At 35.8% G+C, this 23,588-nt stretch overlaps 1 pseudogene across 1 annotated transcript; it reads left to right on the forward strand.

Annotated features, from left to right (window-relative positions):
- The first annotated feature begins 20,911 nt into the window (after positions 1–20,911).
- LOC306662273 (olfactory receptor 9S13-like) lies at positions 20,912–21,928 on the forward strand (annotated as a pseudogene). The gene has a single exon. The product of its transcript is annotated as an olfactory receptor 9S13-like (transcript).
- The last annotated feature ends 1,660 nt before the right edge of the window (positions 21,929–23,588 follow it).

Consider the following 23,588-nt stretch of genomic DNA (forward strand, 5'->3'; position numbering starts at 1 on the left):
TTCAGACATAGGAAAGCACATTGGCTCACGACTTCTACCCTGGGTGGAGAGATGAGAGTGAATGTCACATCCAAAGCTTGACTTTTCAGAAGACTACATGAAGGACTGATGTGTGTCTTGCTACATTTGGAGTGCTGATGAAATCAGAATAATTTTAACTTCCTATTTCTGGAGGAAGGAGAGGAGTTGAGTGTACATTCAGCACTTTTGCTTTTTGGAAGATGTTCTGATGGACTGGGTGTCAGTATCACATTACTTAGGGAAGCAACATATATTTGCATGGTGATTGCTGGGATTAAAGTAGAATAGGGGATTTTATTTTTGTAAGAGAACTAAGGAACTTGTATTTTTTTAGACAAACAGCACATGGAGAAAGTGTTTATAAGCTTCTAAAAAACCTTTCTGACAAAGTGCATGCACAGGTTTAGAGAAGTCATATTTCCCCTAAATCTGTACTTATAATCGATAGTTCAGTTGATTAGTGAGGGTCTTTCTCAGAAAAAAATCAGTCTGTAAAGACTGGGAGAGGTGCATGTGTTTCAAGACAAAATTATGAGACACGCAAGGAGACAGAAAAACAAGACCTAATCATTGGAACAAAATAAGTCTCCTGAAACTAGCACAAAAATATTAACATAGAGTTGACAAATACAAAGAAGAGAGCAAAACAGAAATTTTGGAACTGGAGAATAAATGAACTGAAATGAAAAGAATCACTATAGGAATTCAACAGAGAGTCTGTTGGGTAGAAGAAAGTTTTAGCAAACTTTGAGATAAATCATTTGAAATTATGTAATCATAAGAACCAAAGGAGAAAAACTTCCTAAAATACTCATCAAACTTCATCGAGGAGAAGAATATGTGCATTGTAGGAGTTCAAGAGGGACAGTAGTATAAGGAGAAACTGGTTTATTTAAACAAATAATGGCAGGAAGCTTCTCAATTCTGGGGAGGAAAATGAATATCTAGATTCAAGAATTCCAGTGAACAAAAAGAATGATTTCAAAGCAATATACATTGAGACACATATAATCAAATTTTCAAAAGTCAAATACATTAAGAATTTAAAGCATCAATAGAATGTAAACTCAAAAGTAGTGTTAACCTTTTTGCTTTTTCTCAGCAAATGTTCATAGAGTCTTTCTATGAGTCAGGTTCTATGTTAAGCACCAGAACATAGCAACATAGAATCAGTCAAATGGACATGGTATGTATGTCAATTTCAGAATAAATTAAAAGTACAACATAAGTTAAAAAAATCAATTCAGCACATATTAGGGCACCTTCATAAGATTGTTAGTGAATTTCTCAGCAGACACATTACAGACCAAAAGTAAGTAAGAATAATATATCTAAAGTGTTGAAAAAAAAGACATCAATTAAAAAATAGTATGTTTGACCTGGCACCATGGTGAATGCCAGTAATTACAGCAACTCAAGAGGCTAAGGAAGGAGGATCACAAGTTCAAGGCCAGCCTCAGTAAACTAGTGAGACCTTGTCTCAAAATAAAAAGTAAAAAGAGCTAGGGATATGGTTTAGTGGTTAAGCACTCTTGGGTTCAGTCCCCATACCAAAGGTGGGGGGGAGAATAGTGTGTGTTACAAAACTCATTCAAAAAGTAAAGGAAAAATAAAGTCTTTCCAAGATTAACAAAAGTTGAGAAAGTTCCTCACACCTAGACTTTCTGATAAGAAATTCTAAACCTTTCTTACACTCCAATAATAAATCTGATGAGAAAAAATTCAGGAAAACTATCCCATTCACAATAAATAAAAATCCTTAGGGATTAGTCTAAGCAAGGAAGTGAAAGACTTCTGCATGGAAAAGTACAGAATAATGAAGAAAGAAACTGAAGAAGTCCTTAGAAAAGGAAAATTCTCCCCTGTTCTTGGACAGGCAGAATTAATATTGTCAAAATGGCCATATGACTAAAAGTTTTATACAGATTCAATGCAATCCCCATCAAAATATTAATGGCATTCTTAACAGGACTAGAAAAAACAATCCCAAAATTCATTTGGAAGAATAAAAGGTGTAGAATAGCCAACGAAGGAATACTGAATCAGAAGAGTGATGCTGGAGGTATCACAATTCCTGTTATTAAATTATACTACAGAACTAAAGGAAAAAGATAGCCTATTACTGGCCTCAAAACAGACTTGAAGACAAATGGAATAGAAGATGTAGATGTTTGGTGGCTAGTGGTCCCACTGAGGGTGAGGACAACGATGTCTACCCAGTTCATTCAGATATCGGAGACCGGGCTCTGAAGGCACAGATCTAATTTTACTTAGCATTGTACAAGACATATGGGCACATTATCCAATCAGGTTAACACACTTATTAAAGCATAACAGAATCAGCCTATAGGTGAACTATACATCAAGGTAGTGTAAACAAACCAAGCATGCCTAAGTAATTCTGCCCAGCGACAGGTCTGAGACAAAGCGCTGGGGGAATGGTAAACTGCACGCAGCGTGAGGCAAGGCAGCACAGGCGAGCTCACATCACAGCTTGCTGGGATGCTTGACAGAGCGAGGCCTCCTCTCAGCTCCTAACTCAGCCTCAACAACTGCAAAGACCTTCATTCCATGGCGAGTCTTTTCCATGACCTCAGTTTCTCTGTCCAGACTGTTTGGCTTACTTAGACCATGGTGTCAGTGACTACTGTCAGATAAGCTTGAGGAATGTTCCCTACAAGAAGACACAGACAAGCCCATGCAGAGAGTCAACTGATATTCCACAAAGGTCCCCGAAACATATTTTGGAGGAAAGATAACCTTTTAAACTAATGGTTTTGGGAAAATTAGATATCCATAGGTAGGAAGGTGAAATGAGAACCCTATCTTTTCACCATGCAAAAAATATTCAACTCAAAGTGGATCGAAAACATAGAAATTAGACTAGAAAACCTGCAACTGTTAGAAAAAAAAGGTAAGCTCAACATTCCAATATATTGGTGGAGGCACTGACTTCTTTAATTTTAGATAACTAAAGTTCAAGAAATAAAACCAAGTCAATAAGTCAAGAAGTAAATGGCATCAAATTCAAAAAGCTTCTACATAGCAAAGGACATGATTAATAGCTTGGAGAAAAAGCCTGCAGAACAAGAAAATCTTTGCCAGATATGCCTATGACAGGGGTTTAATATCCAGAATATATAAAGAACTCAAAAACAAACCCAAACAGTCCTTTAAATAAATGACCAAAAGAACTAAACAGACATTTCTGAAAAGAAATATAAAAGACCAGCAAATACATAAAAACGTATTCATCATTTCTAGTAATCAGGGAAATGCAAATCCTAACTATACTGAAACCAGTGCACACCTATAATCCCAGAGGCTTGGGAGGCTGAGGCAGGAGAATCGTGAGTTCAAAGCCAGCCTCATCAATATAGAGAGGCCCTAAGAAACTTACTGAGACCCTGTCTCAAAATAAAAAATAAAAAAGGCTGTGGATGTTGCTCAGTGGTAAAGCACCCTGGGCCCTGGGGTGCCAAACAAACAAATGCAAACAAACAAAAATACCAACCAAAAAAACAAAAATCCCCATTATATCTCACTCCAGTTAGATTGGCAATGATCAAGAATGCAAATAATGATAAATACTGGTGCGAATGTGGGTAAGAAGTTACACTCATACATTGTGGGTGGTACTACAAAGTAGTACAAATTTGGAAAGCAGCATATATTCCAGTTATTCCCCTCCTTGGTATATATTCAAAAGAACTAAAATCAGCACAGGGTGTCTGATATAATTTCTAGATCTTTGATCCACTTTGAGTTGAGTTTCATGCAGTGTGAGAGATAGGGGTTTAATTTCATGTTGCTACCTATGAATTTCCAGTTTTCCCAGCACCATTTGTTGAAGAGGTTATCTTTTCTCCAATATGTTTTTGGCATCTTTGTCTAGTATGAGATAACTATATTTATGTGGGTTTGTCTATTTTCTATTCTTTATCATTGGTCAACATGTCTTTTTTGGTGCCAATATGATGCAGGTATTGTAACTACAACTCTGTAGTACAATTTAAGGTCTGGTATTGTGATGCCCCCTGCTTCACTTTTCTTAACAGTGATTGCTTTGGGTATTCTGGGTCTGTTATTCTTACAAGTGAACTTCATGATTGCATTTTCTAGTTCTATGAAAAATGATGTTGGGATTGTAATAGGAATTGCGTTAAATCTGTGTAACACTTTTGGGAGTACGGCCATTTTGACAATATTAATTCTGTCTATCCAAGAGTATGGGAGGTTTTCTATCTTCTGAAGTCTTCTTCAATGTCTTTCTTTAGTTTTCTGTAGTTTTCATTGTAGAGGTCTTTTACCTACCTCTTTTGTTAGATTGATTCCAAAATACTTTATTTTTTTGAGGTTATTGCAAATGGAATCGTTTTCCCAATTTCTATTTCACATTATTCATCACTTATGTATAGAAATGCATTTGATTTATGGGTGTTGATTTTATATCCTGCTACTTTGCTGAATTCATTTATTAGCTCCAGAAGTTTTCTGGTGGAATTTTTGGATCCTGTAAATATATAATCATGTCATCAGCAAATAGTGATAGTTTGAGTTCTTCTTTTCCTATTCATGTCCCATTTCTTTCATCTGTCTGATTGCTCTGGCTAGAGTTTCAAGTACTATGTTGAAAAGAAGTGGTGAAAAGGGCATCTCTGTCTTGTTCCAGTTTTTAGAGAGAAAGCTTTCATTTTTCTCCATTTAGAATGATGTTGGCATTAGGCTTATTGAAAATAGCTTTTACAGTGTTGAGGTATGTTCCCCTACTATCCCTAGTTTTTCCAGTGTTTTGAACATAAAGAGTTGCTGTGTTTTGTCAAATGCTTTTTCTGCATCTAATGAGATCATTGTTTGATTCTTACCTTTAAGTCTATCGATGTGATGAATTATATTTATTGATTTCCATATATTGAACCAACCTTGCATCCCTACTTGATGAACCCTACTTGATTATGGCACACCATCCTTTTAATATATTTTTGTATGTGGATTTGCCAGAATTTTATTATGAATTTTTGCATTTATGTTCATGAGGGATATTGGTCTGCAGTTTTCTTTCCTTGATGTGTCTTTGTCTGGTTTTGGTGTTAAAGGATGATACTAACTTTGTAGAATGAGTTTGGAAGGGTACCCTCATTTTCTATTTCATGGAATAATTTGAGGAATATTGGTGTTAATTCTTCTTTGAAGGTCTTGGAGAACTTGGTTGAGAATATGTCTGGTTCTGTACTTTTCTAGTTTTTATTTTATAGTGTCTTATATTTCATTGCTTGAAATTGATCTGTTTAAATTGTACATGTCCTCCCAATTCAGTTTGGGTAGATCATATGTTTCTAGAAATTTTTCAATGTCTTCTAGATTTTCTATTTTTTAGAGTATAAATTTTCAAAATAGTTTCTAATTATTTTCTGTATTTTAGTAGTGTCCATTGTGACATTTCCTTTTTCATCACAAATTTTATTGATTTGAATTTTCTTTCTCCTTGTCTCATTAATGCGGTTAAGGATTCATTAATTTTATTTATTTTTTGTTTTGTCACTCTTTTGAATTCTTTTGTTTCAATTTCATTGATTTCAACTCTGATTTTAATATTTTCCTGTCTTCTACTACTTTTGGTGGTTGCTTTGCTCTTTTTCTACTGCTTTGAAATGTAATGTTAAGTCATTTATTTGTTGACTTTTTATTCTTTTAATGGATGAGCTCAATGCAATCTACCTTCCTCTTAGTATTGACTTCCTAGTGTCCCAGAGATTTTAACATATTGTAACAGTGTTCTCATTTACCTCAAAGAATTTTGTTATTTTCTCTTGGTTTCTTCTGCTAGCCATTCATCATTCAATAGCATCCTGTTTAGTCTCCAGGTGTTGGAGTAGCTTCTAGTTTTTATTTTATCATTGATTTCTAATTTCATTTCATTACCATCTGAATAGAATGCAGGATAGCATTTCTATTTTTTTTGTATCTGCTGACAGTTGATTTGTGGCATAACATGGTCTATTTTAGAGAAGGAACCATGTGCTGCTGAGAAGAAAGTCTATTTGCTCATAGATGGATGAAATATTCTATACATGTCTGTTAGATCTAAATTATTGATTATATTATTGAATTCTAAAGTTTCTTTGTTTAGTTTTTGTTTGAAAGACCTATCCAGTGGTGAGAGACATGTGTTAGTCACCTAGTATTATTATGTTGTCTTTTTGATTCTTGAAATAGAGAAGGGTTTGTTTGATCTACATAGATGCTCCATCATTCACAGAATAAATATTTGTGATTGTTATGTCTTGCTGATATATGATTCCCTTAAGCAATATGAAGTGTCCTTCCTTATCCCTTGTAACTAACTTTGATTTGAAGGCCACTTTATCTGATATGGGGGTGGAATCCCCTGCTTGTTTATGCATTCTATGCAAGTGATGTTTTTTCTCATCCTTTCCCCTTCAATCTGTGGATGTCTTTTCCTATGAGATGAATGTCTTGAAGATAGCATATTGTTGGTTCTTTTCAAAAATCCAATCCGCCCATCTACTTTTTATTGACATCAATATCTTCTGATTGTCAGTCTGTCTTTTGATTGATGAGTTTAGGCCATTAACATTCAGGATTGTTGCTAAGATATGATTTGTATTCTCGGTCATTTTGGTTTATTTTTTATTTTAACTTGATTTGGTTTCTCCTTTGATTGGATTTTTCTTTAGTGTAGTTCCTCCCTTTGCTGATTTTCATTGTTTTTTAAATTTTTTTTTCCCATTTCCTCTTCATGGGGGTATTTTGCTGAAAATGTTCTGCAGTGTAGGCTTTTTAGTTGTAAATTATTTTAGCCTTTGTGTATCATGGAAGGTTTTTATTTCATCATCAAATCTGAAGCTTAATTTTGCTGGATATAAGTTTCTTGGTTGGTATCCATTTTCATTCAAAGCTTGGTATGTATTGTTCCATCCTGTCTTTAAGGGTCAGGGTTGAGAAATCTGCTGAGATCTGAATCGGTTTCCCCCTATATGTAATTCTGATAAGTAAAGGCCTCTCTTGAGGTCTTTAAAATTCTACCCTCTTTCTGTATGCTAAGCATTTTCACTAACATGCCCCTTAGTGTGGTTCTATTGTAATTTTGTACATTTGGGGTCCTGTAAGCCTCTTGTATTTGGTTTTCTATTTCATTCTTCAGGTTTGGAAAATTTTCTGATATTATTTCATTGAAAAGATTGTGCATTGCTTTGGTTTGTATCTCTGTGCCTTCCTCTATCCTGATAATTCTTAAATTTGGTCTTTTCATGTTAACATAATTTTCAGAAATTCTGTTCATGGTTTCATACCATTTTCATTCTGTGGTCAACTTTAATTTCAAGATTACATATTTTGTCTTCATTGCCTTAGTTTCTCTCTTCCAAGTGATCTAGTCTGTAGGTGATGCTTTCTATTGATTTTAAAATTTGGTTTATTTTTCCTTCATTTCACGGGCTTCTTTTTTATTTTTTTCTAGAATCTATATCTCCTTATTGATATTTTGCTACCTGTATTTGTTCTCTTACATCATCCTTTATCTTGAAGATCAGTTTAACTATGTACATGCTGAAATTTTTCCTCTGACATTTCTTCTACTGTGTTGTCAGTGGATTACATTATTGTAGAATCTTGGTTTGTTTGGGGTGCTTTCTTCCCTTTTTTTAATGTTGTTGTGTGTCTTCCCATCTAGCAGTGGGAATTCAAGGTATTACAGTTTCTACCCTACAGACTTACAGTGCCCTTGCAGGTTTCCAGTAATACCCCTATGAGGGGGAGATCAGTATTAACAACACTCAATGCAAACATTATGCAGTCTCAAACCAAATAGCTCCTATTAAGATGTTTACAACTTTGTCATAATAAGCAGAAATGATGTGTTCAATTACTGTCTACAATATAAATAGTAAGTGTGCAAAAGTGTCCATAATTTCTAATGACAGACTAAGAGAGAACAGGAGTGGTGTAGGCTGATGTTTATGAGGTAGCTGGGGAGAAAATAGAAGTATCATAGGAAGAGTGAAAGAGAAATAAGTAGGTCATTAGCATGAGAAAAGAGAGAAAGAGAATCAGGGGAAACAGATAAATAAGAAGAAAATACAGATAGAAAGTAAAGGAAAGAAAAAAAAACCCCATAAATTAAAATAAATAAGAAAAAAGAGAAAAAATAAAAGAAAAAGAAAAAATAAAAATAAAAGAATACAATAAAACTGTAATATACTATTCAGACATCCCAGTCCTCAATAGCCTGATGCATGAAAAGTACTTGGTTTCAAAAGAGGTAGGGATATGAAAGTGGAAAAGAAAAGAAAAAATCTCAAAAGAAAATTGAACAATTGTTTCTATTGGAGTTCAGTAGTTTCTCTGCTTTCCTTCTCAACCGACAGGTGGGTTGTCTAGAGTTTGATGTTTATCCATCCTCACTAAGGTGAGGGTTATTAGGGTGGGAGGGTTAGTCTTATAGGCATAACTTCTGGAGGCGGGGTATAGCAACTGCCAATCCCCTTTGGAAGACTGCACTCCAGGAATCTTCTTGGCTCCACTGGTTGATGTAGGAGCCTGATCTTAGAACCCTTTGTGTTCCTTGAGAACACCACAATTCCTGGTCTCTAATTTAGTCTTTAAGTTGTATCTCTCCCACCCCCACCTTTTCAACTTCCCAAACAGGCACCTCTTTCCTTGGAGGTCCTGAGGGTTGAGCACTGTGACCTGTGTGCCTGTCCTGGAAAGTTGTTCTGTTATTGGGTGGATCAGGACCAGGCATTGAGAGCTGTGGGCCATTTATGTACCTGCGAGTGCTGGATTGGGATGATGGCTATGTAGGGTTTGGGAGACTGGGGATTGGGGAGCTGGAGGGCCCAGTTGATTGCCAAACTGGTAGGCCAGGTGATAGGTGAATGCTGAATTGGCCAGGGAGTCAGGGACTGGCTGGTGTCAGGTCCCAGCAAGTGCCAGCCCCAGTAGCTCTAGAAACCCAGTGGGCGCCGGACTGGTTGACTGGGCAAGCCAAGAACAAGATGTCCTCACACCCTCTTCCAATCTACCGACCTCATGGAAGGCTCTCTCCTGCCTCTGCAGCAAGATGGTGCTATTAGCACTCCCAGCAGGGAGACCTCAGGTGTAACCAAGCCTGCAGGCACCTTCGTGATGGGTTTCCAGGCCCTGACTGGTGTCCCTAGATGGAAGCCACTGCAGACCTAGATGGTGTCTGTGGTGGAGGCAAACCTGTAGGTCCTTGATGTTGGGCTTCAGGGCCCTGGCTGGTGTCCCAAGATGGAGGTTGCCATATTGAGGTGGCTATGGGGGTGGCTGCAGTGTACCAAGATGGAGGCGGCCACATTGGGAGATGAGGCAGTGGCAGCAGGCAGCTCAGTGATGCTGGGCGACTGCATCAGTAGATGGGGAGCCCACAGCACAGTAGCTCTGCTCAGCACCTATATTTATTTCTATAATCCATTCTGTCAATTTTAAAATAAGTTGTGAAGTTTAGAGTAAGAGTCATTTATATTCTAGATGTTATAACTCAATTTACTAGAAAGTGCATCCTTTATCAATTTAATTTTCTGTGTTTAAAATTTATTGGCTAGATTTTGTGAGTCTTGTCAGGACCTCACTTCATTCCATTGATCTCTGTGTTTGTCTTTCCTAATAATAAATTGCCAATTTAAAGTAAGCCATAAAATTGGGTAATAGGATTTCCCCGCAACGTTAATTTTCTTTTTTTGTTTTTATTTATTTTTAAAATTTTTATAAGTATTATTGGTACATTTGATCCTTAAATTATTATTTTATATTTTTTCTTTAAACATATTATGTATTTTGGTTGATAAGACATGTTTATGGAAGACAACATAATATTTTGAAATAGGTGTATACTGTGAATAAGTAAATCAAACTAACGTGTGTAAAGGCATGTTAGCACACCTGGTTACCTTAGTTGTCATCTATATCCTAGTTGTCACCTAGTTATCTTTTGTTGTGAGAGTGTTTAAAATCTTCTGTCTTCACAGTTTTTAAGTATGCAAGACATTGGTAATAACTATAGTCACTATTTTGCAGGACCGATGTCTTTTCCTCCCATGTGAAATTTTGTATCTTTGGTCAATATCTCCTCAATTCCTTCTTCATCCCCTCTTAAACTTCAATTTGTTTTTGGCTATTCTAATTACTTTCTTTGTCCATACTAATCTTATAACTGATTTGCCTGTATCGATGAAATGTCTTACTAGAATTTTTATTATCTTTTAATTTAGAGATCTTTTAGGAAAAATTTGCATCTATGCTCTTTTAAGGTTTCTAATGCTTGAACACAGCTTGTCTCTCCATTTATGTGGTCTTCTTTGTTTCATCAACGTTTTGTAGGTGATGCACGTCTACTGTTAGATTTATATCTAAGCATGTTATAAAATATCAGGTTGTAGCTTCCAATGCTTTTAGAAAGCGTCAATGCTTTTAGAAAGAAATATGATTGCCTTTTGTGTGTTGTTATATTCTGCTCATTTAAAGTATGGAAGACTGGTATATTTCTTTGACCTTTTTCTTTGTAGGTAATGCCATTTGCCAATAAAGACAATTTTATTTCTTCCTTTCAGAATGTATCTGTCACCATTAGACTAGCATGACTGAACCATTAAAGGAAGTTCCTCGGGATGAAGGAAATGTATATAGCCTAGAAGTAGGATCTACACAAAGGGATGAAAAGAAATGAAAATGGCTCAAATATGGTAATTATAAAATGCATTGTTGTAATTTAAAATTTTTCTTTGAATGCATACACCCTAAATTTTAACAGTACAGTGTGTAGTTCTAAATTTCTGAGGAAAAATGTCATTGAAATATAGCACAGTCTGGAATGTATTTTTTTTTTATATCACATCATTTATCAAATAGAGAAAATATTATGTCACTTCTGTGCTGTAAGAAATGTTGACGGAATTTTAATTTTAGCTAAATGAAATGCTATCAGCATAAACTAGGATCATTTTTTTAATTAAAAATCATAAATTTACATAAGGCAATGTTGTTTGATTCATTCTGTTATTTTTTTCCCTTTCCCCCCCACTCCTCCCACCCCTCTTTTCCCTCTATACAGTCCTTCCTTCCTCCATTCTTACCACCCTCCTTATCCCTAACCCTAAACCTAACCCTAACCATAACGCTAACCTCTCCTACCCCCATTATATGTCCTCATCCACTTATCAGCGAGATCATTCGTCCTCTAGTTTTTTGAGATTGGCTTAGCTCACTTAGCATGATATCCTCCAATTTCATCCATTTGCCTGCAAATGCCATAATTTTATCATTCTTCATGGTGGAGTAATATTCCATTGTGTATATATACCACAGTTTCTTTATCCATTCATCAATTGAAGGGCATCTAGGTTGGTTCCAGAATCTGGCTATGGTGAATTGAGCAGCTATGAACATTGATGTGGCTGTATCTCTGTAGTATGCTGATTTTAAGTTGTTTGGGTATAGGCCAAGAAGTGGGATAGCTGGGTCAAATGGTGGTTCCAAGCTTTCTGAGGAATCTCCATACTGCTTTCCAGAGTGACTGCACTAATTTGCAACCCCACCAGCAATGTATGAGTGTACCTTTTTCCCCATATCCTCGCCAACACCTATTGTTGCTTTTGTTCTTGATAATCGCCATTCTAATTGGGGTGAGATGGAATCCTAGGGTAGTTTTGATTTGCATTTCTCTTATTACTAGAGATGCTGAACATTTTTTCATATATCTGTTGATTGCTTGTACATCTTGTTCTGTGAAGTGTCTGTTCATTTTCTTAGCCCATTTGTTGATTGGATTATTTGTATTCTTGGTGTAGAGTTTTTTGAGTTCTTTATAGATTCTGGAAATTAGCGCTCTATCTGAAGTATGAGTGGCAAAGATATTCTCCCACTCTGTAGGCTCTCTCTTCACATTACTGATAGTTTCCTTTGCCGAGAGAAAGCTTTTTAGTTTGAACCTATCCCAGTTATTGATTCTTGCTTTTATTTCTTGTGCTATGGGAGTCCTGTTAAGGAAGTCTGATCCTAAGCCAACAAGTGGAAGGTTTGGACCTACTTTTTCTTCTATAAGATGCAGAGTCTCTGGTCTGATTCTGAGGTCCTTGATCCATTTTGAGTTGAGTTTTGTGCAAGGTGAGAGATAGGGGGTTTAATTTCATTCTGTTGTATATGGTTTTCCAGTTTTCCCAGCACCATTTGTTGAAGAGGCTATCTTTTCTCCAGTGCATATTTTTGGCCCCTTTGTCTAGTATGAGAAAATTGTATTTATTTGGGTTTGTGTCCATGTCCTCTATTCTGTATCATTGATCTATGTGTCTATTTTGGTACCAATACCATGCCATTTTTGTTACTACTGCTTTGTAATAGAGTTGAAGATCTGGTATTGCGATACTCCCTGCTTTGCTCTTTCTACTGAGGATTGATTAAGCTATTCTGGATTTCTTATTCTTCCAGATGAATTTCATAATTGCTTGCTCTATTTCTGTAAGGTACACCATTGGTATTTTAATTGGAATTGCATTGAATCTGTATAGCACTTTTGGTAGTATGGCCATTTTGACAATATTAATTCTGTGTACCCAAGAACATGGAAGATCTTTCCATCTTCTAAGGTTTTCTTTAATTTCTTTCTTTAGTGTTCTGTAGTTCTCATTGTAGAGGTCTTTCACCTCTTTTGTGAGATTGATTCCCAAGTATTTATTTTTGTCGATGCTATTGTGAATGGGGTAGTTTCCCTAATTTCTCTTTCTGAAGATTCATCACTTATGTATAAAAATGCATTGGATTTATGAGCATTGATCTTGTAACCTGCTACTTTACTGAATTCACTTATGAGTTCTAAGAGTTTTCTGGTGGAATTTCCAGGTTCCTCTAAACATATAGTCATGTCATCAGTGAACGGGGATAGTTTGAGTTTTTCTTTTCCAATTCGCATCCCTTTAATTTCTTTGGTTTGTCTAATTGCTCTGGCTAGAGTCTCAAGAACGATGTTGAATAGAAGTGGTGAAAGAGGGCATCTCTGCCTTGTTCCAGTTTTTAGGGGGAATGCTTTCAGTTTTTCACCATTTAGAATGATATTGGCCATGGGCTTAGCTTAGATGGCCTTTACAATGTTAAGGAATGTTCCCACTATCCCAATTTTTTCTAGTGTTTTGAGTATGAAGGGATGCTGTATTTTATCAAATGCTTTTTCTGCATCTATTGAAATAATCATGTGATTCTTAACTTTTAGTCTGTTGATATGGTGAATGCCATTTATTGATTTCTGGATGTTGAACCAACCTTGCATCCCTGGGATAAAACCCACTTGATCGTGGTGCACTATCTTTTTAATATATTTTTGTATGTGATTTGCTGAAATTTTGTTGAGAATTTTTGCGTCAATGGTCATTAAGGATATTGGTCTGAAATTTTCTTTCCTCAATGTGTCTCTGTTTGGTTCAGGTATCAGGGTGATATTGGCTTCATAGAATGAGTTTGGGAGGGTTCCCTATTCTTCTATTTCATGGAATACTTTGAGGAGTATTGGAATGAGCTCTTCTTTAAAGGTTTTGTAGAATTCGGCTGTGAACCTGTGTCCTGGACTTTTCTTTGTTGGTAGGCTTTTGATGACCTGTTCTATTTCATTGCTCGAAATTGATTTATTTAAGTTGTGTATGTCCTCCTCATTCAGTTTAGGTAATTCATATGTCTCTAGAAACTTGTTGATGTCTTTGAGGTTTTCTGTTTTGTTGGAGTATAGATTTTCAAAATAGCTTCTAATTATGTTTTTTATTTCACTCCTGTCTGTTGTGATATTTCCTTGTTCATTTTGAATTTTAGTAATTTGAGTTTTCTCCCTCTTTCTCTTTGTCAGTGTGGCTAAGGGTTTATCAATTTTGTTTATTTTTTTCAAAGAACCAACTATTTATTTTGTTAATTTTTCCGATTGTTTCTTTTGTTTCAATTTCGTTGATTTTGGCACTGATTTTAACTATTTCCTGTCTTCTACTACTTTTGGTGTTGGTCTGCTCTTCTTTTTCTAGGGCTTTGAGCTGTAGTGTTAAGTCGTTTATTTGTTGATTTCTACTTCTTTTGTTGAATGCGCCCCATGAAATAAATCTTCCTCTAAGTACTGCTTTCATATTGTCCCAGAGATTTTGATATGATGTGTCTTTGTTCTCGTTTACTTCTAAGAATTCTTTAATTTCCCTCCTGATGTCTTCTGTTATCCATTCATCATATAATAGTGTATTATTTAATCTCCAGGTATTGGAGAAGTTTCTGTTTTTTATTCTGTCATTTATTTCTAATTTCAATCCATTATGATCTGATAGAATATAAGGTAGTATCTCTATCTTCTTGTATTTGCTAACAGTAGCTTAGTGGCATAAAACATGGTCTATTTTAGAGAAGGATTCATGTGCTGCTGAGAAGAAAGTGTATTCGTTCTTTGTTGGATGGTATATTCTATATAACTTGGTTAAGTCTAAATTGTTGATTGTGTTATTGAGATCTATGGTTTCTTTATTAAATTTTTGTTTGGATGATCTATCCAGTGGTAAGAGAGGTGTGTTAAAATCGCCTAGTATTATTGTGTTGTGGTCTATTTGATTTCTGGAATTGAGAAGGATTTGTTTGACGTACATGGATGAGCCAATGTTTGAAGCATAGATATTTATGATTGTTATGTCTTGCTGATTTATGCTTCCCTTAAGCAGTGTGTAATGTCCTTCTTTATCCCTTCTGACTAGTTTTGGCTTGAAGTCCACATTATCTGAAATGAGGATGGATACTCCAGCTTTTTTGCTGTGTCCGTGTGCATGGTATGTTTTTTCCCATCCTTTCACCTTTAGTCTATGGGTATCTCTTTCTATGAGATGAGTCTCTTGCAGGCAGCATATTGTTGAATATTTCTTTTTAATCCAATCTGCCAGTCTATGTCTTTTGATTGATGAGTTCAGGCCATTAACATCCAGGGTTATTATTGTGATATGAATTGTATTCCCAGTCATTTGACTCATTTTTGTTTTTTTCACATGATTTGGTTTCCCCTTTATTTGGCTATTCCTTTAGGCTAGTTCCTCCCATTGCTGATTTGCATCATTGTTTTTCATCTCTTCCTCATGGAATATTTTGCTGAGAATGTTTTGTAATGCCGGCTTTCCTTTAGCTTTTGTTTATCATGGGAGGATCTTATTTCATCGTCAAATCTGAAAGTAAGTTTTGCTGGGTATAAGATTCTTGGTTGGCATCCATTTTCTTTCAGGGCTTGGTAAATGTTGTTCCAGGCCCTTCTAGCTTTTAGGGTCTAGGTAGAAAAATCTGCTGATATTCTTATTGGTTTCCCCCTGAATGTAATTTGATTCTTTTCTCTTGCGGCCTTTAAAATTCTGTCTTTATTTTGTATGTTAGGTGTTTTCATTATAATGTGCCTTGGTGTCGGTCTGTTGTAATTTTGTATATTTGGAGTCCTATAAGCCTCTTGTACTTGATTTTCCATTTCATTCTTCAGATTTTGGAAATTTTCTGATATTATTTTATTGAATAGATTGTTCATTCCTTTGGTTTGTTTCTCTAAGCCTTTCTCAATCCAAATAATTCTTAAATTTGGCCTTTTCATGATATCCCATAATTCTTGTAGATTCTGTTTATGATTTCTTAGCATCTTTTCTGTTTGGTCAACTTTGTTTTCAAGGTTAAATATTTTGTTCTCAATATTTGAGATTCTGTTTTCCAGGTGTTCTATCCTATTGGTTATGCTTTCTGTGGAGTTTTTAACTTGGTTTGTTTTTTTTCTTCATTTCAATGATTTCTGTTTTTTTTTCAGTATCTCTAAGTCTTTATTGAAATGATCTCTTGCTTCCTGTATTTTCTCTTTTAACTATTGATTGGTGCGATCACTTAATGCCTGCATTTGCTCTTTCATCTCCTCGTTTGCTTCCCAGATTGTTTTAATTATGTACATTCTGAACTCCCTTTCTGACATTTCTTCTGCTGTGCTGTCATTGGGTTTTATTGATAAAGTATCTAGGTTTGTTTGGGACATTTTCTTCCCTTGTTTTCTCATATTGGTCAGATATCAGTGGGTTTCTGTGATATTGCAGTTTTCCTCTATTTGCTTATAGTGTCCCTGTAGATTTCCAGTGTATCACCTCCCAGCCTTCAGTAGCCTGAAATCTTGGAGTAACTTGATAATGCAGTACTTCCGAAGAAAGCTGTCCCTAGCCTGCTACTGGTTCCAGGACTTGGAGCTGGCTCTGTGTGGAAAGGCTCTCACTGGGGGGCCTGCTCCAAGAAGCTGGCCATGTGGGAGAAGCCCACCACTGGAGTGCCCAGGGCTGCCTGGAGAAGACTCTAGGTGCCCTGCCCTACTCTAATAAGCCGCCCAAATGTGGGCCTGCTGCCTGGGCAGCGCTTCACTGGGTGGGGGAGACTCACCCTGTGGTTCTATTTTAGTCCGAGTTTCTCAATGCCTCCCCTTCTTGAATCCTGGGTTCTGGAGCGACTGGAGATGCAGTTGCCCTCTGTCCGCCATCTTGGATCACCCCGTTGAAAAAGCCTGTGGCCGGAGGGGGGCAGGGCCACCTGGAGAGGTCTCTGGCTGCCCTCCCCTGGTCCCAGAGGCTGCTTGCTGGTCGGAGGTCTCCACTGGCTTGGGGACTTGTGGCTGGCTTTCTGTAGAAAGGCTCTCACTGGGCGGTCTGCTCCGAGAAGCTAGCCTAAAAAGGCACTTCCTGTCGGAGGGAGCCGGGCTTCTTGGGGAAGTCCCTGGCTGCCCTTTCCTGGTCTCTGAAGCAATCTGTGGGCGGGGCGGAGCTCACCGTGCACTGGCTCAGGGACGTGGAGCTGGTTGTGTGCAGAAAGGCTCTCACTGGGGGGCCTGCTCCGAGTAGCTGGAGTATCTGGCCCTGTGGGAGGAGCCCACCGCGGGAGTGCTCAGGGCTGCCTGGGGGAGACTCTACCTGCCCTGCCCTACTCTAATAAGCTGCCCGAATCCAGGCCTGCTGCCCGGGCCGAGCTTCACCAGGTGGGGGAGACTCACCCTGTGGTTCTATTTTAGTCCGAGTCTGTCAATGCTTCCCCTTCTTGAATCCTGGGTTCTGGAGGGACTGGAGATGCAGTCACTCTCTTGTCCACCATCTTGGATCACCATAAACTAGGATCTTTAAGAATATTTTGAAAAGCTTTGAAATTTGAGAAAATCTATATAAATTTTTAGAATCCTTTCATTTTTTAACGTGCTTATCACTGTTTAATAACCAAACTCTAAAACTGTGCTTTGGAGTTTATAATTTATCTAGCTATACAAATGGCAATTGTAGCTTAAAGACAGTGGCAATATGAATAATGCACCTGTAAAGCTGAGAGGTTTCTATAGTTAACATGAAGTTATGCACTACTAACACAAATAGTTTGTGAAAACTTAGGAGTATATATTTAGTCCTACAGTAACCATATAACAATAATACATTTAAGTGTAGCAAAATTCAACGGATTTATTTAAACAGTTCTAAAACTGTTTAAATTGAATGTTTCCAAATTGAGATGGTAACATTTGTTTTGTCATTGATTCATATATGGGAAATGCAGAATGGTTTTAGGATGCCATTACTATGAATTACTTGTTGTATTATTCTTTTTTTTTTGCAGAATTTTTAAAAGTCACTTGTCCAAAATAAAAGAGATTTTGTATAGCATCATGTTAATGAATGAGAGTGTGAACTTATATAAAGAATCAAGAAACACTGGATCTGTAAATATTTGAGGAATCATCAAATCATAAAAATGTTATGTTTTATTCAATTACACTGAAACGACTTACCTTTTTGCTCTGTGTTTGTTTGATTAAAGATCAGTATTTGTTATAAATTTGTTTTTGTAACCTGCTATCTTCTCATTGGATATCACTGTAGAACAATGTTATTACACAATATTTTATAGTGTTTTAACATGCAAACTACTCAGGACAAATTAAACTTATTCTTAGTTGGGAGCCAATACAATAAAAAATGTCAAAATTTTATGAAATCACACAATTTAATGGTGGAAAGTCTTGAAAAAATTTTATGTTAATTTATTTCTTTCCCAAAATGCTATTTGTATAATCTTTGTGTATTCTGCAGTAACAGCAAACTATGCTCTTACTCATTTTCTTTTTCCCCCATATTCTTTATTGGTGCATTGTAATCATACATAATTGTGGGATTTATTATTACATATTTGTACATGTGAACAATCTAACTTGTCAGTGATGTTCCCCAGCATTTCCCCTTTTCCTCCTGTCCTTACGGATGGGGTACCCTTCCTCTACTCCACTAATCTCCCTTCAGTTTTCACAAGCACTTGCTCATTTCTTATTGGCATGGCTGCTTTTGCCCTACAAATGCAGTTGAGGAAGTATAAAGATAGGGTCCTTCTTTCTCTTTGACTTTCTTCTTTGGAGTGTTTTCTTTTTTGGTTTTTACATTTGGTGGGCAAACCCCACTGTGATTCTCACAATCACTGGGATTCTAGACTCTTTCAATTACACTTCTGTCTGAATCTTGAAATCACTGGTAGTGGTAAGACTGTCTTCTCTTGTTAGCTTCTATGTTACTTTCCCCATTTTTTATTCCAGTGCTTCTATTGACTGTTATTTATGCTCTATGTTAGTTTTCCTCTAATACTAGCATGATGTATTTGCAATACAGTAGGAAATGAGTCCCTAAAAGCAAGAATTGTAATCCATCAAAATTTCAACATCTCTGTGTAAATCTTGAAAATAGAAAAATCAATTTCTCATCCAAATGTGCTGCTTTACTATTTTGTTCTGTAAGTAGGTTAATTCTCACGTTCTCTTGAAAGCCCCTTTAACTTTCCAAAGGTTTGATAACTTTGGTAGTTAATAATTTTTTCTCTTTTTTTTATCTTTTTCCATTATGACACAGAATATCTTACCCATGAGAGGGAGACCTTTAATCCCCAGTGATTATTTTGTACAGGGATTGCCCACCACTTCTTTCTCCCTCCCCTTGAGGGAATTTCTATTAGGATCCCTTCCAGGTTTATTTGTTAGTTTAACCAATGACAAAGTGCAGTGAAGTTAAACATAATAATAAGAGATAAGTTGCAATTTCTTGCTAGTATTTTTTTCATGTTATCAAGTTTGAGTCATGATCTGAACAGTGAAGAAATGCAATCTGTTGCAGAAAAACTTCCTGCCAAACAAAGGTTTGCTTCTTTCTTTTCATGTTTTTGTTTCTTTGTGAATATACTCAATCTTACATATAAATGTAGTGTTCACTAAGGTAGAAAAGTTAAAAAAGTATTCATTCTTGAAAATACATCATAATTAATTTGCTTATTCTCCACAGCCTTTTTTTAAAGGAGGGATAGAGAAGGGAAACTTTACATTTTTTACTTCTTTTTATTACTTCTGCTGAAACCAGGAGCTTCTTAATGTGAACCATGGATTTAAGGAAAACATACAATTCTGTGGCTAGTCTGCCCTGTCAAAGGTTATTTTGACTTTTCTTCTTCCTTCTAAAATTCATTGGTCAATATTGATAATCTTTTATTGTTTTTAAGAATGTAGACTACCATACTGGGGCCAAAGTTCCTATCTGCCTTAAAACCACATCAACTTTAATGAAACCACCAGCAATGCAATAAAAATTATAAAATGCATTTTATAATTACAAATTGGTAATTTAGCTTGTTCATTACGATTATGGTTTATATAAACACATTTATACAATTACAAAAGGCATTTTCTTTGTATGTAATTTATTGACTTTAGTGTCAGTATCCTTTTCCATTTCATGATAGATGATTAAATTGTAAACTACTATGCTGCTTAATCTTAGTATAACTCTAAGTCACTTAAATCTGCTTTTTAATGTTTTAGTTTATGCATTCATAAAATTAAAATTAAAATCTCTTTCCTTCTCTATCCCTCCACTGTATTTAAGAATATTTTATAGTCATAGTAGTAAATGTCTAAATAAATGTAATGAAGCTTGTTTAAATACGCTCTTTTTCCTTTTGTATTTTTCATCTGTAGAGTCTTAGCTAGTTCTGTGTGCCTTCTACTGTCTATGTGCATTTGTAATTAGGTTTCTTCTAAAAAAAAAAAAAGAACTAGCTCTGCTCAAGTTCTAAAATTTTTCCGCTAAGAGTAAAAAAGAAAGAAAGGTTGAAGACAAAGAAGGAAAGAAAGAAGAAAGGGAAGGAGGAGGGAAGGGAGGAAGAAAAGTAAAATTAAAATTTCTTGTGTTTAAGAAATACAAGTAAAACTTTCAGTTCTTAGCAGATGTATTGTCCCACTAAGAATTTATGTCATCAGGGGAATAAAAATAATGGAAGAAATAATGATATGAGGTCAATATGCAAGAGAATGAAGCTTTTGCCAGAATCTTAAGAATTCCTTTTTACATAAGAAGAGAGATTTAATGTTAGGTGCTACTCTTCTGGAGCAAATTCGGAAAAAAATCCCAAATAACCATTAAAAATAAAAGAAGACTATCAATTGAAATGATGTTTCCTTCTAAAATTATATACTATAATATCTTCAGCAGATTGCATCTTCTGAAGTAGATTGTAATAATATCTGTGAGAAATATCTTCCACTGAGATGCAACTTTTAATGAAAGTAAACTGATGAAAAAATCAAGGGGGAAAAATCCAGTAAAAACAAAATTCCAAACCATCCCTCTCTTGGTTTTAGACATTTTCATGGAGTCACTATTTTCCCAAAGTTCAAGGTCATTTTCCAATATTTGCAGGTAAGTGTATTTGGAAAAGTTTACCAATCAGATTAAACTCTTCAATAAAACTATTTTCAACTGTAATCTAATTTTTATGTTCACTCGGGTTTTATGAAATATTGAGAGTAATATGATAAAGCAACTTTTCTTCCATGGTTCATGGATTGATCACTCATTTCTTTCACTTTTAACATTCCTCCAGTTCTGCCTATATCTCAGCTCTGAAGGATGAACTGCGTAGGAATTCCTCCCAGGTGACCGAGTTCATTCTGTTGGGATTCAGAACCCCTCCACATTTACAGACCCTCTTATTCCTAGTGTTCTTGGTGGTCTACATGGTCATCCTGGTGGGGAATGTCAGCATGATAGCAGTCATTAAGATGGACTCCAGACTTCAAACTCCTATGTATTTCTTTCTTAGAAACTTGTCCTGTTTAGATGTCTGCTATTCCACAGTCATTGCTCCCAAAACTTTAGCCAACATCTTAACTAGCGACAAGAAAATTTCATACAACAGCTGCGCAACCCAATTTTTCTTTTTTGCCCTGTTCGTCACAACTGAAGGTTTTCTTCTGGCTGTGATGGCATTTGATCGCTTCTCAGCCATTTGCTCCCCTCTCCTTTACCCTGTGCACATGTCACAGAAAGTCTGTGTTCGCTTGGTGCTTGGCTCCTATGTCTGCGGATGCATCAACTCCATGATCCAAACAGGTTTCACCTTCAGTTTGAGTTTCTGTCAAGAAAACAGACTGGACCATTTTTTCTGTGACGTCCCGGCCCTGATCAAGATCGCATGCGTTGACACCTTTGTGAACCAGATTGTGCTGTTCGTTCTCTCTGCTCTCATCATTGTCACCACCACCAGCGTCATCCTGGTTTCCTATGTGTATATCCTCTCCACTGTCCTCAAGATTCCCTCCAGCCAGGGCAGGAGTAAGACCTTCTCCACCTGTGGCTCCCATATAGCAGTGGTGAGTTTATTCTACGGATCTGTGTTCTTCATGTACGCCCAGCCGGGGGCCATCTCCTCACCACAGCAAAACAAGATCGTAGCTGTATTCTACACTCTTATAACACCAATGCTAAACCCGCTAATCTACAGTCTGAGAAACAGAGATGTGAAAGATGCGATGAAAAGAATATTATGTGGGAAATGGTCTTTTCTGTGATGTTTGGGACTCCATCATGTATTGTACAAAATTGTTTTCTAAAGGTTCGAATTACTCTTGGTTTCATAAAATGACAGTATGTCAAAGGTATTTTTATACAGAAAAAAATCATGTTCTAAGTTTGATAAAATAATATTTCTAATGATACAGGTACATGGCATTATTTTATCTACCTAGGTTATAGAAAAGCATTTAGGTTCTAATTTCATGATATGCTAATTATACTTTCATATTAATCTTACTTTAAGAAGTAAATATTAGGAATTGTCACTATATAAGCATTAACATAATAGCCAATCTCTGTGTGTTATTTTTTATTTTATTTTTTTGGGGTGCTGAGAATCGAACCCAGGGTCTTGTGCTTACAAGGCAAGCACTCTACCGACTGAGCTATCTCCCCAGTCCTGTGTGTTATTTTTTAAATCTTGTTTACAAGATGAAGCATATTGTGTTGATGGCAAAATGGAAAATGGAGAGGTTACAAAGAATGTTTTTGAGTTAAAGTGTTAATGTTTCTCAAAAATTAAGGTATAGATTCTGGGGACTGTCATCCAGAGAGTTACTATGTCTCTATAAAAAGGGACCTTTGAATATATCATTCAAATAGCCGTTCTTAACATAGACATTGTGACAACAATATTCTGCTAAGTTTTAGTTCCCTAATTTTCTCTAATATAAATTATTGTATCATATAATAAAATAAAATATAAATATAAAATAAAATATAATGAAAGCTGATATATGAAGAAGATATAATATATACCATAGATGGTTTTTATCACCAGTTTTATATGAGGAAATTGAGGCTCCAGGAGCTTAAGTAGCTTGATGGAGTCAAACTCAACACCAGTATGGCTCCAAAATTTTTAGTATCCAAATATGAATGCATATTACACAGCATATGGAATAGTTTAAAATTGTAATTGTATGTCCTAGGAACAGTCATTTTTGAATGTAGGTGTAGTATCAGTCCTAGAATGTAACAAATCTAATCCATCTTCTGTCATTGCTAGTACAAATATTGTTTCTATTTTCTTTTTAACATTTTAATTAATTTTGATATGGAGCAGTATAATATTTGAATATAATTTTGCTTATTGGCTTTGTAATATTTATTACATATACCTATCCAATAAAATTCAGAACATTTTAATATTAATGTTTTTATATGTTACATTTAAGTTTTAGTTAATAAAAAAGTTTCTTTTTTTTTTCTTACAGGATCTAGATAGAGGCCCTATCTCAAGGGCCTCCCATTATTAGCTAATTTTTCTAAAGCAGAGAGAAGAAATGAAAGAATTTGCCCTCCTTTTTGTGCTTTTATTTTGTTTCTTTAAAGGTGTATGAACACTAAATAAGAATCTAGGCACCTAATAGAGTCAGATGTATTGGTTATATAAAGTCACTTGCTTTAAAAATATACTCAGCATAGTATGTTACTGTTCTGACATCTATATCAGACCAGGTCAGCAAATTTGTTTTTTAATTTCTCTTCTTCTAAATGTGGGTTATAACTAATACCATTGTAGCAGGATTTAAAAATTTTCTTAACTGGTATCAATGATTAGATTTAGGTAGAAGAGGAAGTCTTGGACTCCCAAGACTTCCTTAAATACTCTAGTTCAACTTGACACTTAACTCCAGCTAATTAAAATGAAGT

Source organism: Sciurus vulgaris (assembly GCF_902686455.1).
Source record: "Sciurus vulgaris genome assembly, chromosome: 5".
Taxonomy (NCBI): Eukaryota; Metazoa; Chordata; class Mammalia; order Rodentia; family Sciuridae; genus Sciurus; species Sciurus vulgaris.